The sequence below is a fragment of the Stegostoma tigrinum genome, unplaced genomic scaffold (genome assembly GCF_030684315.1).
Source record: "Stegostoma tigrinum isolate sSteTig4 unplaced genomic scaffold, sSteTig4.hap1 scaffold_234, whole genome shotgun sequence".
NCBI classification, from domain to species: domain Eukaryota; kingdom Metazoa; phylum Chordata; class Chondrichthyes; order Orectolobiformes; family Stegostomatidae; genus Stegostoma; species Stegostoma tigrinum.
Genome location: NW_026728168.1, coordinates 169,664 through 188,314, shown reverse-complemented (window position 1 = coordinate 188,314; position 18,651 = coordinate 169,664). Strand labels below are relative to the sequence as shown.

Here is an 18,651-nt window from a genome sequence, read left to right as displayed (position 1 = left end):
ATTTCACTCAGTCACTGCATCACAGTACACTCAGTTCCTGAATCACAGTACACTCAGTGAGTGCAACATATTTCACTCAGTGACGGAATCACATTTCACTCAGTCACTGCGTCCCATTTCACGCAGTCATTGCATCCCATTTCACGCCGTCACTGCATCGCATTTCACGCAGTCATTCCAGCCCATTTCACGCAGTCACTGCATCCCATTTCACGCAGTCACTGCATCGCATTTCACGCAGTCACTGCATCCCATTTCACTCAGTCACTGCATCACATTTCACTCAGTCACTGCATCCCAATTGACTCCATCACTGCAGCTCCTTCAACACAGTCACAGCATCCCATTTCCATCAGTCACTGGTTCCCATATCTCACAGACACTGCATTCAATTTCCAACACTCACTGTATCCCATTTCCCATAGACACAGCGTCTCCTTTCCCACAGTCTCTGCATCTCATTTCACTCAGTGATTGCATCCTACTTCCCAAAAATACTGCATCCCATTTCGCTCAGTCACTGCATCTCATTTCACTCGGTCACTGCATCCCATTTCCCTCAGTCACTGCATCCCATTTCCCACATTCACTGCATCTCCTTTCCCTCAGTCAATGCGTCACATTCCAGTGAGTCACTGCATCCCATTCCACAGTGTCACAGCATCCCATTTCACTCAGTGGCTGCAACCCATTACCCTCAGTCACTGCATCCCATTTCCATCAGTCACTGCGTCCCATTCATCTCAGTCACTGAATCCCATTTCCCTCATTCACTGCATCCCATTTCCATCAGTCACTGCATCTCCTTTCCACAGTCACGGCAATCCCATTTCACTCAGTCACTGCATCCCATTGCCCTCAGTCACTGCATCCCATTGTCCTCAGTCACTGCATCCCATTGTCCTCATTCACTGCATCCCATTGTCCTCATTCACTGCATCCATTTTCACTCAGTCACTGTATCCCATTACCCTCAGTCACTGCATCCCATTTCACTCAGTCACTGCATCCCATTACCCTCAGTCACTGCATCCCATTACCCTCAGTCACTGCATCCCATTACCTTCAGTCGCAGGATCCCATTTCCAACAGACACTGCATCCCATTTCCGTCAGTCACTGCATTCCATTTCCCTCAGTCACTGCATACCATTTCCATCAGTCACTGCATCCCATTTCCTCAGTCACTGCATCTCCTTTCCACAGTCACGGCAATCCCATTTCACTCAGTCACTGCATCCCATTTCAATCAGTCACTGCATCCCATTTCACAGAGTCACTGCATCTCCTTTCCATCAGTCACTGCGTCCCATTTCACTAAGTCACTGCGTCCCATTTCCATCAATCACTGCATCCCATTTCCCAGTCACTGCATCCCATTGTCCTCAGTCACTGCATACTATTACCCTCAGTCACTGCATCCCACTTCACTCAGTCACTGCATCCCACTTCACTCAGTCACTGCATCCCACCTCACAAAGTCACTGCATCCCACTTCACTCAGTCACTGCATCCCATTTCCGTCAGTCACTGCATCCCATTGCCCTCAGTCACTTCATACCATTTCCCTCAGTCACTTCATACCATTTCACTCAGTCAATGTATCTCTTTTCACTCAGTCACTGCATCCCATTTCCATCAGTCACTGCATCCCATTTCACTCAGTCACTGCACCCCAAGCCCCCTCGGGCACTGCATCCCTATTAACTCAGTCACTCCTTCCCAGGACCTCAGTCACTGCATCCCATGTCCCACAGTAACTGCATCACATTTCTATCTGGCACTGCAGCGCATGTCACTCTGTCAGTGCATCCAATTTCCATCAGTCACTGCATCTCATTTCACTCATTAACTGCATCCCATTTCACTCAGACACTGCATCCCATTTCACTCAGACACTGCATCCCATCTCACTCAATCACTTCATCCCATTTCCGTAAGTCACTGCATCCCATGTCCGTGTGTCACAAGATCCGATGTCCCTCAGTCACTGCATCCCATTTCACTCAGTCAGTGTGTCGCTTTTCGGTCAGGCACTGTATCCCACTTCCCTCAGTCACTGCAACCCAAGCCCGCTCGGGCACTGATTCCCTATTAACTGAGTCACTCCTTCCCAGTCCCTCTGTCACTGCATCCCATGTCCCTCAGTCACTGCATTGCATGTCCCTCAGTCACTGCATCCCATGTCCCTCAGTCACTGCATCCCATGTCCCTCAGTCACTGCATCTCATTTCACTCAGTCACTGCATCCCATTCCACTCAGCCACTGCATCACAGTGACTGAATCACAGTTCACTCAGTGACTGAATCACAGTTCACTCAGTCACTGCATCCCATTGTCCTCAGTCACTGCATCCCATTTCCATCAGTCACTGAATCCCATTTCCCTCATTCACTGCATCCCATTTCCATCAGTCACTGCATCCCATTTATAGCAGTCACTGCATCCCATTCCGCACTGTCACTGCATCCCATTCCCCACAGTCACTGCATCCCATTCCCCACAGACACGGCATCCCATTCACTTGAGTCGCTGCATCCCATTTCAAACAGACACTGCATCTCCTTTCCCTCAGTCACTGCATCCCTATTCACACAGTCACTGCATCCCAGTTCACACAGCCACTGCATCCCATTTCACACAGCCACTGCATCCCATTTCACACAGCCACTGCATCCCATTTCACTCAATGCTTCACTTTACACTCAGTCAGGGCATCCCATTTCCATCTGTCACTGCGTCCCATTTCCTCAGTCACTGCATCTCCTTTCCACAGTCACGGCAATCCCATTTCACTCAGTCACTGCATCCCATTGCCTTCAGTCACTGCATCACATTGTCCTCAGTCACTGCATCCCATTGTCTTCATTCACTGCATCCCATTGTCCTCATTCACTGCATCCATTTTCACTCAGTCACTGTATCCCATTTCCCTCAGTCACTGCATCCCATTTCACTCAGTCACTGCATCCCATTACCCTCAGTCACTGCATCCCATTACCCTCAGTCACTGCATCCCATTACCCTCAGTCGCAGGATCCCATTTCCAACAGACACTACATCCCATTTCCATCAGTCACTGCATTCCATTTCCCTCAGTCACTGCATACCATTTCCATCAGTCACTGCATCCCAGTTCACTCAGCCTCGGCATCTCATTTCCCTCAGTCACTGCATCCCATTTCCCTCAGTCACTGCATCCCATTTCCTCAGTCACTGCATCTCCTTTCCACAGTCACGGCAATCCCATTTCACTCAGTCACTGCATCCCATTTCACTCAGTCACTGCATCCCATTTCACAGAGTCACTGCATCTCCTGTCCATCAGTCACTGCGTCCCATTTCACTAAGTCACTGTGTCCCAATTCCATCAATCACTGCATCCCATTTCCCAGTCACTGCATCCCATTGTCCTCAGTCACTGCATCCTATTCCCCTCAGTCACTTTATCCCACTTCACTCAGTCACTGCATCCCACTTCACAAAGTCACTGCATCCCACTTCACTCAGTCACTGCATCCCATTTCACTCAGTCACTGCATCCCATGAACCTCAGTCGCAGGATGCCATTTCACACAGACACTGCATCCCATTTCCGTCAGTCACTGCATCCCATTGCCCTCAGTCACTTCATACCATTTCCCTCAGTCACTTCATACCATTTCACTCAGTCAATGTATCTCTTTTCACTCAGTCACTGCATCCCATTTCCATCAGTCACTGCATCCCATTTCACTCAGTCACTGCATCCCATTTCACTCAGACACTGCATCCCATTTCACTCAGAAACTCCTTCCCAGTCCCTCTGTCACTGCAGCTCATGTCACTCTGTCACTGCATCCCATTTCCCTCAGTCACGGCATCCAATGTCCCTCAGTCACTGCATCCCACGTCCCTCCGTCACTGCATCCCATGTCCCTCAGTCACTGCATCCCATTTCACTCAGTCACTGCATCCCATTTCACTCAGTCACTGCATCTCATTTCACTCAGTCACTGCATCTCATTTCACTCAGCCACTGCATCCCATTTCACTCAGTCACTGCATCACAGTACACTCAGTGACTGAATTACAGTACACTCAGTGAGTGCAACATATTTCACTCAGTGACGGAATCACATTTCACTCAGTCACTGCGTCCCATTTCACGCAGTCATTGCATCCCATTTCACGCAGTCACTGCATCACATTTCACGCAGTCATTCCATCCCATTTCACGCAGTCATTCCATCCCATTTCACGCAGTCACGGCATCCCATTTCACGCAGTCACTGCATCCCATTTCACTCAGTCACTGCATCACATTTCACTCAGTCACTGCATCCCAATTGACTCCATCACTGCAGCTCCTTCAACACAGTCACAGCATCCCATTTCCATCAGTCACTGGTTCCCATATCTCACAGACACTGCATTCAATTTCCAACACTCACTGTATCCCATTTCCCATAGACACAGCGTCTCCTTTCCCACAGTCTCTGCATCTCATTTCAATCAGTGATTGCATCCTACTTCCCAAAAATACTGCATCCCATTTCGCTCAGTCACTGCATCTCATTTCACTCGGTCACTGCATCCCATTTCCCTCAGTCACTGCATCCCATTTCCCACATTCACTGCATCTCCTTTCCCTCAGTCAATGCGTCACATTCCAGTGAGTCACTGCATCCCTTTCCACAGTGTCACAGCATCCCATTTCACTCAGTGACTGCAACCCATCACCCTCAGTCACTGCATCCCATTTCCATCAGTCACTGCGTCCCATTCATCTCAGTCACTGAATCCCATTTCCCTCATTCACTGCATCCCATTTCCATCAGTCACTGCAACCCATTTATCTCAGTCACTGAATCCCATTTCCATCAGTCACTGCATCCCATTCCCCACAGTCTCTGAATCCCATTTCCCTCATTCACTGCATCCCATTTCCATCAGTCACTGCATCCCATTTATCGCAGTCACTGCATCCCATTCCGCACTGTCACTGCATCCCATTCCCCACAGTCACTGCATCCCATTCCCCACAGACACGGCATCCCATTCACTTGAGTGCTTGCATCCCATTTCAAACAGACACTGCATCTCCTTTCCCTCAGTCACTGCATCCCTATTCACACAGTCACTGCATCCCAGTTCACACAGCCACTGCATCCCATTTCACACAGCCACTGCATCCCATTTCACACAGCCACTGCATCCCATTTCACTCAATGCTTCACTTTACACTCAGTCAGGGCATCCCATTTCCATCTGTCACTGCGTCCCATTTCCTCAGTCACTGCATCTCCTTTCCACAGTCACGGCAATCCCATTTCACTCAGTCACTGCATCCCATTGCCCTCAGTCACTGCATCCCATTGTCCTCAGTCACTGCATCCCATTGTCCTCAGTCACTGCATCCCATTGTCCTCATTCACTGCATCCCATTGTCCTCATTCAGTGCATCCATTTTCACTCAGTCACTGCATCCCATTACCCTCAGTCACTGCATCCCATTACCTTCAGTCGCAGGATCCCATTTCCAACAGACACTGCATCCCATTTCCGTCAGTCACTGCATTCCATTTCCCTCAGTCACTGCATACCATTTCCATCAGTCACTGCATCCCAGTTCACTCAGTCTCGGCATCTCATTTCCCTCAGTCACTGCATCCCATTTCCCTCAGTCACTGCATCCCATTTCCCTCAGTCACTGCATCCCATTTCCTCAGTCACTGCATCTCCTTTCCACAGTCACGGCAATCCCATTTCCCTCAGTCACTGCATCCCATTTCAATCAGTCACTGCATCCCATTTCACAGAGTCACTGCATCTCCTTTCCATCAGTCACTGCGTCCCATTTCACTAAGTCACTGCGTCCCATTTCCATCAATCACTGCATCCCATTTCCCAGTCACTGCATCCCATTGTCCTCAGTCACTGCATACCATTACCCTCAGTCACTGCATCCCACTTCACTCAGTCACTGCATCCCACTTCACAAAGTCACTGCATCCCACTTCACTCAGTCACTGCATCCCATTTCACTCAGTCACTGCATCCCATGAACCTCAGTCGCAGGATCCCATTTCACACAGACACTGCATCCCATTTCCGTCAGTCACTGCATCCCATTGCCCTCAGTCACTTCATACCATTTCCCTCAGTCACTTCATACCATTTCACTCAGTCAATGTATCTCTTTTCACTCAGTCACTGCATCCCATTTCCATCAGTCACTGCATCCCATTTCACTCAGTCACTGCACCCCAAGCCCCCTCGGGCACTGCATCCCTATTAACTCAGTCACTCCTTCCCAGGACCTCAGTCACTGCATCCCATGTCCCACAGTAACTGCATCACATTTCTATCTGGCACTGCAGCGCATGTCACTCTGTCAGTGCATCCAATTTCCATCAGTCACTGCATCTCATTTCACTCATTAACTGCATCCCATTTCACTCAGACACTGCATCCCATTTCACTCAGACACTGCATCCCATCTCACTCAGTCACTTCATCCCATTTCCGTAAGTCACTGCATCCCATGTCCGTGTGTCACAAGATCCGATGTCCCTCAGTCACTGCATCCCATTTCACTCAGTCAGTGTGTCGCTTTTCGGTCAGGCACTGTATCCCACTTCCCTCAGTCACTGCAACCCAAGCCCGCTCGGGCACTGATTCCCTATTAACTCAGTCACTCCTTCCCAGTCCCTCTGTCACTGCATCGCATGTCCCTCAGTCACTGCATCCCATGTCCCTCAGTCACTGCATCCCATGTCCCTCAGTCACTGCATCTCATTTCACTCAGTCACTGCATCCCATTCCACTCAGCCACTGCATCACAGTGACTGAATCACAGTTCACTCAGTGACTGAATCACAGTTCACTCAGTCACTGCATCCCATTGTCCTCAGTCACTGCATCCCATTTCCATCAGTCACTGCATCCCATTTCCCACAGTCACTGCATCGCCGTTCCTCAATCACTGCATGCCATTTCACTCAGTCTCTGCATCCCATTTCACCTCAGTCACTGCATCCCATTACCATCAGTCACTACATCCCATTACCATCAGTCACTCCATCCCATTACCCTCAGTCACTGCATCCCAGTACGCTCAGTCACAGCATCCCATTTCCCTCAGACACTGCATCCCATTTCCCTCAGACACTGCATCTGATTTCCATCAGTCACTGCATCCCATTTCCCTCAGTCATTGCATCCAATTTCCCACATTCACTGCATCTCCTCTCCCTCATTCACTGCATCCCATTAACCACAGTCACTGCATCGCGTTACCCTCAGTCACTGCATCACATTACCCTCAGTCAGAGCATCCCATTTCCCACATTCACTGCATCTCCTTTCCCTCAGTCAATGCGTCAAATTCCACTGAGTCACTGCATCCCATTCCACAGTGTCACAGCATCCCATTTCACTCAGTGACTGCAACCCATTACCCTCAGTCACTGCATCCCATTTCCATCAGTCACTGCGTCCCATTCATCTCAGTCACTGAATCCCATTTCCCTCATTCACTGCATCCCATTTCCATCAGTCACTGCATCCCATTTATCTCAGTCACTGAATCCCATTTCCCTCAGTCACTGCATCCCATTCCCCACAGTCACTGAATCCCATTACCCTCAGTCACTGCATCCCATTACCTTCAGTCGCAGGATCCCATTTCCAACAGACACTGCATTCCATTTCCGTCAGTCACTGCATCCCATTTCCATCAGTCACTGCATACCATTTCCATCAGTCACTGCATACCATTTCCATCAGTCACTGCATCCCAGTTCACTCAGTCTCGGCATCTCATTTCCCTCAGTCACTGCATCCCATTTCCCTCAGTCACTGCAACCCATTTCCCTCAGTCACTGCATCCCATTCCCCACAGTCACTGAATCCCATTACCCTCAGTCACTGCATCCCATTACCTTCAGTCGCAGGATCCCATTTCCAACAGACACTGCATTCCATTTCCGTCAGTCACTGCATCCCATTTCCCTCAGTCACTGCATACCATTTCCATCAGTCACTGCATCCCAGTTCACTCAGTCTCGGCATCTCATTTCCCTCAGTCACTGCATCCCATTTCCCTCAGTCACTGCAACCCATTTCCCTCAGTCACTGCATCCCATTTCCCTCAGTCACTGCATATCCTTTCCACAGTCACGGCAATCCCATTTCACTCAGTCACTGCAGCCCATTTCACTCAGTCACTGCATCCCATTTCACAGAGTCACTGCATCTCCTTTCCATCAGTCACTGCGTCCCATTTCACTTAGTCACTGCGTCCCATTTCCATCAATCACTGCATCCCATTTCCCAGACACTGCATCCCATTACCATCAGTCACTACATCCCATTACCCTCAGTCACTGCATCACAGTACGCTCAGTCACAGCATCCCATTTCCCTCAGACACTGCATCCCATTCCCATCAGTCACTGCATCCCATTTCCATCAGTCACTGCATCCCATTTCACTCAGTCACTGCAACCCATTTGACACAGTCACTGCAGCCCACTTCACGCAGTCACTGCATCCCATTTAAGAGTCACTGCATCCAAAAACCGTCAGTCACAACATCCCATTTCTCTCAGCCACAGCATGCCATTTCCCACAGTCACTGCATCTCCTTTCCCTCAGTCACTGCATCCCATTAACCTCAGTCACAGCATCCCATTTCACTCAGTCACTGCATTCCATCTCCCACAGTCACTGCATCCCATTCGCCACAGTCACCGCATCCCATTTCCCAAATACACGGAATCACCTTTCCCTCAGTCACTGCCTCCCATTACCCTCAGTCACAGCATCCCATTTCACTCAGTCACAGCATCCCATCTCCATGAGTCACTGCATCCCAGTTCACACATTCACTGCAGCCCATTTCACTCAGTCACTGCATCCCATTTCACTCAGACACTGCAACCCATTTCCCACAGTCACTGGATCCCATTTCCCTCAGTCACTGCATCCCATTAGACATAGTCATAGCATCCCAGTTTACTCAGTCACTGCAACCCAGTTCAATCAGTCTCGGCATCCCATTCCCCTCAGTCACTGCATTCCATTACCCTCAGACACAGCATGCCATTTCCCACAGTCACTGCATCTCCTTTCAATCAGTCAACGCATCCCATTTCCATCAGTCAACGCATCCCATTTCCATCAGTCAACGCATCCCATTTCCATCAGTCACTGTATCCCATTTCCCTCAGTCACTACAACCCACTTCCCGGCAGTCACTACAACCCATTTCCCGCAGTCACTGCATCCTATTTCACTCAGTCACTGCATCTAATTACCCTCAGTCACTGCATCCCATTACCCTCAGTCACTGCATCCCAGTTCACACAGTCACTGCATCCAATTTCACTGAGTCACTGAATCCCATTTCACTGAGTCACTGAATCGCATTTGTTGTTCTCACTTGAATGCAATGGTCATGAATCTCCTCCAATGGCTGGTCATGTATTTCCAATGCAAAATTTTACCAAGTTTTGATTTTCAATTTTGATTACATGTGTTTCCTCTATTCTATAAGATGCTGCAATAAACTCAAATTTGACGAATCATAATTCAACCACCATTACCTACAGAGTTAATTTCATCAAACAGATCCAATTAGAATTGTCATATTCCTAAATCCTGATTCAAGTTTTTCTAATTATGGGCCACGTGGTTAAGAAAAAAGACACTTAGAATCAGAGAGATGTACAGTCGGGAAACAGATCCTTTGGCCCAATTTGTCTATGTTGACCAGATATCCTAAATTAATTTAGTCCCATTTGCCAGCATTTGGCCCATATTCCTCTCAACCCATCCTATTCATATACCCATCCACATGCCTTTTAAACGTACAAGCCTCCACCACTTCCTCTGGCAGCTCATTCCATACATGCACCACTATGAAAAAAATCCGGTCCATTTTAAATCTTCCCTCTCTCATTTTTAACCTATTCCCTCCAGTTTTGGATTCCAGCAACCCGGGGAAAAGATCTTGGCTGTTCGCTGTATCCACGTCCCTCGTAATTGTATAAACTTCTATATGGTCAGCCCTGAACTCCAAAGTTCCAAGAAAGAGCTGCCTCTTCAAGCCCACGGTATACCTCCAACCTCCGATGCTCATAACATCCTTGTAGATCTTCTCTGAACCCTTTCAAGTTTACAACATACAACAACACAGCGCAGAACAGGCCCTTCGGCCCTCAATGTTGCACCGACATCCTTCCTCTCGCAAGGAGACCAAAATCGATTGCAGTATTCCAAAAGCAGCCGAACCAACGTCCTATATGGCTGCTAAGTGATCTCCCAACTCCTATCCTCAATGCACTGACCGATAAAGGCGAGCACACCAAATGTCTCCTTCATATCCTTTCTACCGGTGGCTGTACTTTGATGCAACTACGAAACTGCACTCCAGTGTCTCTTTATTAAGCAACACTCCCCACAACCTTGAGTGTAAACGTGCTGCCCTGATTTGCCTTTCCATAATGTAGCACCTCACATTTGTCTAACCTCAACACCATCTGCCATTCCTCAGTTTATTGGCCCTTGTCAATGTCCCATTGTATTCTGAGGTGACCTTCTTGGCTGGCTACTACACCTTCAATCATTGGGAAACTTACTAACCACACCTTCTATTTTCATGTCCAAATCATTGCATCACTTCAACTCCCCCTCCCACTCCCTGAATGACATGTCCATCCTGGGCCTCTTCCAGTGTCACAACCAAACCACCCAGAAACTGGAGGAGCAGCACCTCATATTCTGCCTCGGGAGCTTCCAACTCAATAGCCTCAATGTGGACTTGGCCACCCTCAAAATCTCCCCACCCGCCAGCCTCATCCCAAGACTAGTTCCTCCCCTCATCCCCGCCTCGATGACCTGTCCGCCTTCTCTCCCACCTATCCACTCCTCCCACCTCACTGACCAACTCCCACCACTGCTTCGAATTATTCTTCTTTTCACACTTCATCAGCTCGATGTTATTTCTAAAATCTATTTTCCAATTGTTGGAAAAAGTGAGATAAAGAGAAGTAAAAGAAGTTACATTCTTACCACTCGGGAAATGTCTGAATATTCTTCTGCTGAAAGGCCGCCAAGGAACGATGCAATTCTTTTGTCACAAACGCTGTGAGGGAGACATCTTTTTCGGTTCCACTAACTCCACCCTAAGGAAGACAAACCCATCTAGTGACTTAAAGCATACTCTATTGTTGCCCAAGGTGGAGAGCTGGATGAACACAGCAGGTCAAGCAGCATCAGAGAAGCAAGAAAGCTGATGTTTCGGGACGAGACCCTCCTTCAGAAAATTGGCGCTGGAGAATCTGAGATAACAAGGTGTAGAGCCGAATGATACTGCTTGGCCTGCTGTGTTCATCCAGCTTTACACCTTCTTATCTCAGATTCTTCAGCATCTGCAGTTCCTACTACCTCTATTGTTGCCCTTTCACTTTACTGAACTAATATGAGCCAGTAGTTTTGTTTAGGCTCATGTAATCTTACGGTTATTGGCCTGTACAAAATCATGAATTAATTTTGATCGACTGACGGGAGGAGAGATGAATCTTATAGAAATTTTTGTTTTCTACCAATTTGCAGAGGGCATCGTGGGCGATTGAAGGACAGTGTTATTATCCTCCAGGTCTGTGGACTGCATCGTTACCAACTTGCCCATTTGCATATACATAAAATATTCATTATGTACCAATGAAACATAATAAACCAACACTGCGTACTAAAAACAACACTCACATATCAACAGAAATTTAAATATTTATCATAGAGTTTGAAGGATTGAATTCAATGATACAAAGCAAAAACCAGTGAAGATGAGTGCAGTTGGTCAGCACTTTTGCCACTAAGTGGAGGTTGGCAGTTTGAGGCCACCCAGGAACAAGCAAGCTCTGTCAAACTCCAAGGGCAGCACGGTGGCTCAGTGGTTAGCACTGCTGACTCACAGCGCCAGGGACCCAGGTTCGATCCCACCATTGGACGATTTTCTGTGCGGAGTTTGTACATTCTGCCCATGCCTGCATGGGTTCCTGCTGGGTGCTCTGGTTGCCTCCCACAGTCCAAAGATGTGCAGGCTCAGTGTATGGGCCATGCCAAACTTGCCCATTCTGTTTAGGGATGTGTAGATTAGGTGTGTTAGTCATGGGAAATGTAGGGTTACTGAGGAAAGGGTCGGGGGATGAGTCAGGGTGAGACGCTCTTTGGAGGGTGGCCGTGGACTTCTTGGGTCAAAAGGGGCTTGTTTCCACACCGTAGGGATTCTATGATATGGAAGTATCTTTTGAAGTGGACATTCGTGGGTATGCTATAACAGAGACCTTGAAATACTGCACAACAAATATTTGGAACTAGACTGTCAATTCAGACATAGCATCAAAAAAGGTCATGGAAGTTGTCACCGATATAAAGCAGGATTGATGAAAATCCAGCAGGAAATGGTGTCAAAAGGCACTGTATCTTTTATTCATCTCCAGTTATTTTGTCCAAGGCACTGGATGCTGGCAGGATTGAAACATTTAAGAAACGCTTCACAAATCACATATAAGGACCTGCACATCTTTGAACAATGGGAGGAAACTGCAGCACCTGGCGGAAGCCCCTCGCAGACGCAGGGAGGACGTGTCAATTCCACACAGATAGTTACCCAAGACTGGAATCTCAATTGGCTCCCCAGTGCATGAGCAGCTCTAACCACTGAGCAACTACCTTGCCCAGAAGGGGTTTTATAAGCGCATACATTATTTCCATTAAGACAGATCCAATCCTCTATGTCCAATCAAAATAACATATTGTAGATATCATGACAACAATCATAAATGATTTTGAACAAGTAAATCAAAAAACTTGAAATAGTTTCCAAGCCTAAATACTAGATATGTTGCAGTTAAGATGAAAAGTGCAACAACAAAAAGGCCATATTTTATGTGACGATCGGTAACACTTGAAAACTTGCAACAATTTGTCGCCAGTCGTGCTCTGAAGTGGCTTGATGATGCACTCCTTCATACACTGGAATGAAACTCCAAAGATCACAAATTCTCCTTCAATACCGTGTTGTAACAGTGACTGCATCAACCTGTGTTTATGCGCCTGACTGGAAACCCACACAACATGCACAAACAAAAAAATAATCTAAGGTGATAGGAGAAAAAAATGTATGTATGCAACGTCTTTGAAAAGCAATTATTTGTAGCGGCTGCAAGCCCATAAGGAATCTCGTTTCACAGATTATATTCATTTGCACTGCAGGTCATGCCAGTCAGAATCAGTTTTCGTTTCATGACAGATAACTAAAATGTCCATTACAATGAACTTTGGTTGATCAGAAGATTTTAAGTAAGGACTATGTCTTGTGTGAGCTGACGGCATTAGGGGATGGAGAAGGTACATGCACTGCTGGCATCTTGACACCATTGAATGAGCAAGCGTGGACGCAAAGGTTGTAACAGGTAACAATTGTACAGGCAATATCTTTTGAGCTCCTTCCGAGCAGGCCTGTAATGCTCTAAAGCTGTGCTAGACCCTCACTTCCTCCACCTTACGTACGCTGCCTTTTCTTTTTGACAAGAAGCACCTCTGGACCCGTCATCCAAGGCTCCTTAATCTTACCCCTTCTTACCTGTCTCAGAGGAACAAATTTATACATCACTCGCAACAACTGCTCCTTGAACAGCCTCCACATGTCTGCTGCGCCCTTTCTGTGGAACAATTGCTCCCAATCTGTACTTCCCAACTCCTGTCTGATAGCATCATAGTTTCCTTGACCCCAGTGAAATATCTTCCCCTGGTAACTGCTCCTTTCCCTTTCCATGGCTATGGTAAATGGGAGGCTCTTGCGGTCACTGTCGCCAAAGTGTTCTCCCACCACGAGATCTGACACCTGTCCTGGCTCATCGCCGAGCACCAAATCCAAAATGGCCTCCCGCCTCGTCGGCCTGTCCACATACTGAGTCAGGAAACCCTCCTGAACACACCTGACAAAAACGGCTCCATCCAAACCATCTGCACTCAGGAGGTTTCAATCTATATTGGGAAAGTTGAAGTCACCCATAACAACAACCCTGATACGTTTGCACTTTTCGACAATCTGCCGGCCAATGAGTTCTTCGATCTCCCAACTGCTATTTGGGGTCTGTAGAAAACCCCCAGTGAGGTGACTGCTGCCTTCCTGTTCCGAACTTCCACCCACACTGACTCAGTCGACAAACCTTCCTTGGCAACCTCAGCCCATACAACCGCAGTAGACGAGTCCTCAAAGGTTCTTTCAGCCGCCGTTATACTGTCCTTGACCAACAAAGCCACACCTCCCCCTCTTTTACCACCTTCCCAGACCTTAATGAAAGATCGAAACCCGAGAACCTGCAACATCCATTCCTGACCCTGCTCTATCCATGCCTCCGAAATGGCCACAACATCGAAGTCCCAGGTACCTATCCAAGCTGCAAGCTCACCTACATTATTCCGGATACTCCCGGCATTAAAGTCGTCACACTTCAATCCAGCTTGCTGTCTGCCAGCACACTTCTGTGACAGTGAGGTCCTGACCATGTCCTCCCTATGCTCATCCTCCTGTGTACTAGGACTACACCTCAGTTTCCCATCCCCCTTCTGAGCTCGTTTAAATCCAACCGAATGGCACTAGCCAATTTCCCACCCAGGATATTTGTGACATCACAGACGCTGGCACCTGGTAGGCAACACACCAATCGTGAGTCTCTTTCGTTCCCGGCAAATCTTCTATCAGTCCCTCTAACTATTCAGTCCCCAATGACTATCACTCTCTTCCTATCCCCGCTTCCGTTCTGTGCAAGAGGGACAGACTCTGTGCCAGAGACCTGCACCCTACTGCATACCCCTGCTAAGTCATCCCCCGGAACAGTATCCAAAATGGTATAGTTGTTTTTCAGGGGAGCTACTGCAGGGGATTTCAGGGGAACGACCACAGGGGAAGGTTAGTCAAGCGACACCGGGTAAACGTGCATTTTTGGCTGAAGAAACATGTGTTTCAATGTGAGCTCATGGAAGAAGCCATGGAGTCAAAGCTAAACATTTCGACAAGAAGACAACCATTCTTAAAAGCAGCATACAGCGTGAAAAAGAAATGAGCTGCTTTAATATCCACTTAAAATTTATGTGGAATATCAGATGGAATTTTCTTATTGACTCCATTGTGCAATCAGGTCGAGCTAAAAATGTTAACTGCATTAATTAATACTAACCAGAAACGGACTTTGTAGTAAATGGTTTGACCATTTTCTGTATCTGGAACATCCCTTTTTCTTCTCGAACGAAGATCGTACCAACCTATGGTACCAAACGGTGAGTCAAACGGATGGGACACATAATCTTTAAATTCCTCATCAAAACAGTCTAATCGTATGGTTCTGTGCAATAAAAGAGAAAGAATAAACATGTTTCCCACAATTTTGCTGATGTTTACGAACAGAATGCTCAAATTCAAAAAGTTTGGGCTGGCATGTCTGCTTCCTCCAGCCTGTTTAAACTGTTCCATTCAATGTGAAATTTGTGATAAGTTTTAGCACACAGGTCTATGTGATCTGCGCCACCACCTTCTCTTAGTCATACATGTTTTCCCCCTCTTCCTGTAATACATTCCTTGAAGTGTTCAATGAGATTTTGATTTTAATTCTTATCGTCATATTCTTTTGATTCTCAAGCATCAATGAATCTGATGTTGCCGCCATTCCATGCAGTGCACAGCACGTCAAACAGGAGTCTTACTCTTGCCATGAGCACTGAGGTAGTATGGGGTCACAACTGTCTCATAGTTCAGAATGAAATTCTACATATAGGGCTATGAAGAGTCATGCAGTTAATTTTATTTGACATGCTATTTCTTTTCTTCACAAATATGCTGGATTTAAAGTGATCTTCACCCTCATTTAAAATGAATTCAATATCCAATCATCTGTAAAACTAGCATATCCAAATTTTAATTTGAGTTCAGTGTTACACAAATATATGACTTTTTTGAAAATTATGTTCGAGTCAACATTAACATTTCATTCCCTGACAGCGGGTGAACTTACTTTTAAACTCCAATTTTCCTTCGGTATTAATGGAGAGATGAGCCTTTTTGCAAGCACCGAAAGGCTGCACCAGTTTATGCTAAAACTTACGGAACTGTAAGTTTCACAAATATGTTCCTATTAAACACTAATTCCGATTGAAGCAGTATGAGCTAAATTCATTCAACTGGACAGCAAAAACGGTCAAGATTTTAAAAGCAAGCAACTATTTTGAAGTCACTCTTCGAACTAAATTCCATCTTGGTGTGTGAGAGTCCATAGGTTCCTCACTCTCAACGAACCATTCAACTGTCATGCAATTACTGAAACACACAGACAAAAAACATCAATGTTAACAGTCACTAAGATTTTGAGAGTGATTTGGAATTCGTACTCAATACCCCCTGGGGAAAATCTGTTCCAATCTGGATAGTACTCACTTATTACCATCCCACCTACCTTCTCCAGCACCTCCTCCCCCTCCACACTAATTGTTTCTGAGCTCCCTTCCACCCTCCATTTCTCAGGAAGGGTCCTGACCCAAAACCTCAACTTTGTTGAGCCTCTGATGCTGCCTGCCCTGCTGTGTTCCTCCAGCTCCACAATGTGTTATCTCAGACACCAACATTGGCAGTTCTTACTGTCTGGATAACTCATTCTCACCTTGTCACAAGTGATTTATACTCATTATCTTTTCAGATGACGCATGTACATGTATATACATAAATATACATATTGCACTTTTATGCCTGAACCACTAACCGAGAGGATATTTTAAAAGAGTCTCTTCATATCTGCATGAAAGAGAAATCATCAAGGTCATAACTTTCATTTTAGGAATAACTCGAACATTCAAAGTACTCACAGTCAGTGTCCCATTTCCTTGACCAGTCAATTTGATGTGAATCTTTCTTCCAAGTGGAAACTATAACAGCAATTATATTTGAGACTCAAACACTTCATTGCATCACCGATATTTCCTTGTCTGTTTAAAGCATAAGATAATGAAATAATCATGGACAGATTGGCCAACAGTGTAATTTAATGTGTGTTATGGCAACTCAAAATCACAACCATTGAAGTGATCTTTAAAAAGCTGTTGTCATACAACAGAGCACTTTTTGAGATGCAGTGATGAACATACTTCCTGAGATGCAAATAATATATGCCAAATTAATTCCAAAGAATACCTTTACAATTAAAAAGAAACTAAAAATCTCTTTACATTGCGAAGCTTGTCAGATTGCTATTAGTCAATGGAAATCGTTCAGAACAATTGTTTATTCCCAGATGAAAAGGAAGTGTATACATTTCATGACAACAAAATGTGAGGCTGGATGAACACAGCAGGCCAAGCAGCATCTCAGGAGCACTTTTGTCCTCCTGAGATGCTGCTTGGCCTGCTGTGTTCATCCAGCCTCACATTTTGTTGTCTTGGATTCTCCAGCATCTGCAGTTCCCATTATCTCGTATACATTTCATTTTCACATCTTATCCAAGAGAGAAAAAAAAACACCTTCATGAATGCATTGTCAAACAAGAAGACTCACAAAAAAAGTCATTTGGCCCATTGAATATTCCTCCATCATTCGGTGAGATCATGGTTGATCTCATTACATTTATCATGACACAGCATTTCCACCAAACCCTCCTTATAGCTAATACATTCCGATCCAAGTAACATCCTGGTAAATCTCTGTTTCTGGGCCATGCCTTGTCTTTCTAAATATTTTTTCAGTCATCTACAAATTTAGCCACAGCACATGCACCTCTTTCCTCCAAGTCATGAATAAACAAGCACAAGAGCTGTGGTTCCTTCAGCGCGACCTCATTTCTTACTGACAAGCCAACCCTGGCATCTCTGTCCATTTGTATCGGAGATAATGGGAACTGCAGATGCTTCAGAATCCAAGATAACAAAGTGTGGATCAGGATGAACACACAGAAGTAGAAGGGTCTCGGCACAAAACGTCAGCTTTTACGCTCCTGAGATGCTGCTTGGCCTGCTGTGCTCATCCAGCTCCACACTTTGTTATCTCTGTCCATTTGCCTGTTCTTTCTATCGGACATGAATCATTGGCTATTTCGTTCCCAACACTTATCCCCGAACAACCACCTCTCTGTGATACCCAGAGTGATGTATCTGTCAATTTCAATCTGCTCCACAAACTCATTCACTTTGTTTCATACACTCCCTGCAATTCAACACAAGATCTTCAGTCTGGCATTTACAGCCACCCTTCTTATCTGCTGCAGCTGAAGTGAGACTCCTGACCATTTCCATACTTTTTGTCCTATTACTTGCTCTGGAAACTTTGCTGAGCACTTACCAGCTTCTAACTTTTTCCACAATTTTCCATGCAACTGAGCTCACCCACTCCACACTTTTTATTTTAATGCCCTAGCCCCAGACCCAGCTCTGTATTTTGCGAGGATACTTGTCCCAATATGATTCTCGTCGAGCCTATTACAACAGAACGACTCCCTCCTTCCCCATACCGATGCCAATGTCCCATGAATTCAAACACATTTCTGCCATGCCACCATTTGAACAATGTACATCTATAATTATGTTCACACCGTGCCAAATTGCTCAGATAATAATCCA

At 46.2% G+C, this 18,651-nt stretch overlaps 1 long non-coding RNA gene across 1 annotated transcript in view; it reads right to left on the bottom strand.

The window, feature by feature from the left end:
• LOC132207972 (uncharacterized) overlaps positions 1–15,392 on the bottom strand; it is a 177,859-nt gene extending 162,467 nt beyond the window's left edge. The window contains exons 1-2 of the long non-coding RNA XR_009444055.1: positions 15,234–15,392; positions 11,059–11,171 (exon numbers count right to left, since the gene is read on the bottom strand). This is a non-coding gene — a long non-coding RNA (uncharacterized LOC132207972). The remainder of the gene's footprint in view (positions 1–11,058; positions 11,172–15,233) is intronic.
• Between the last annotated feature and the right edge of the window lie 3,259 nt (positions 15,393–18,651).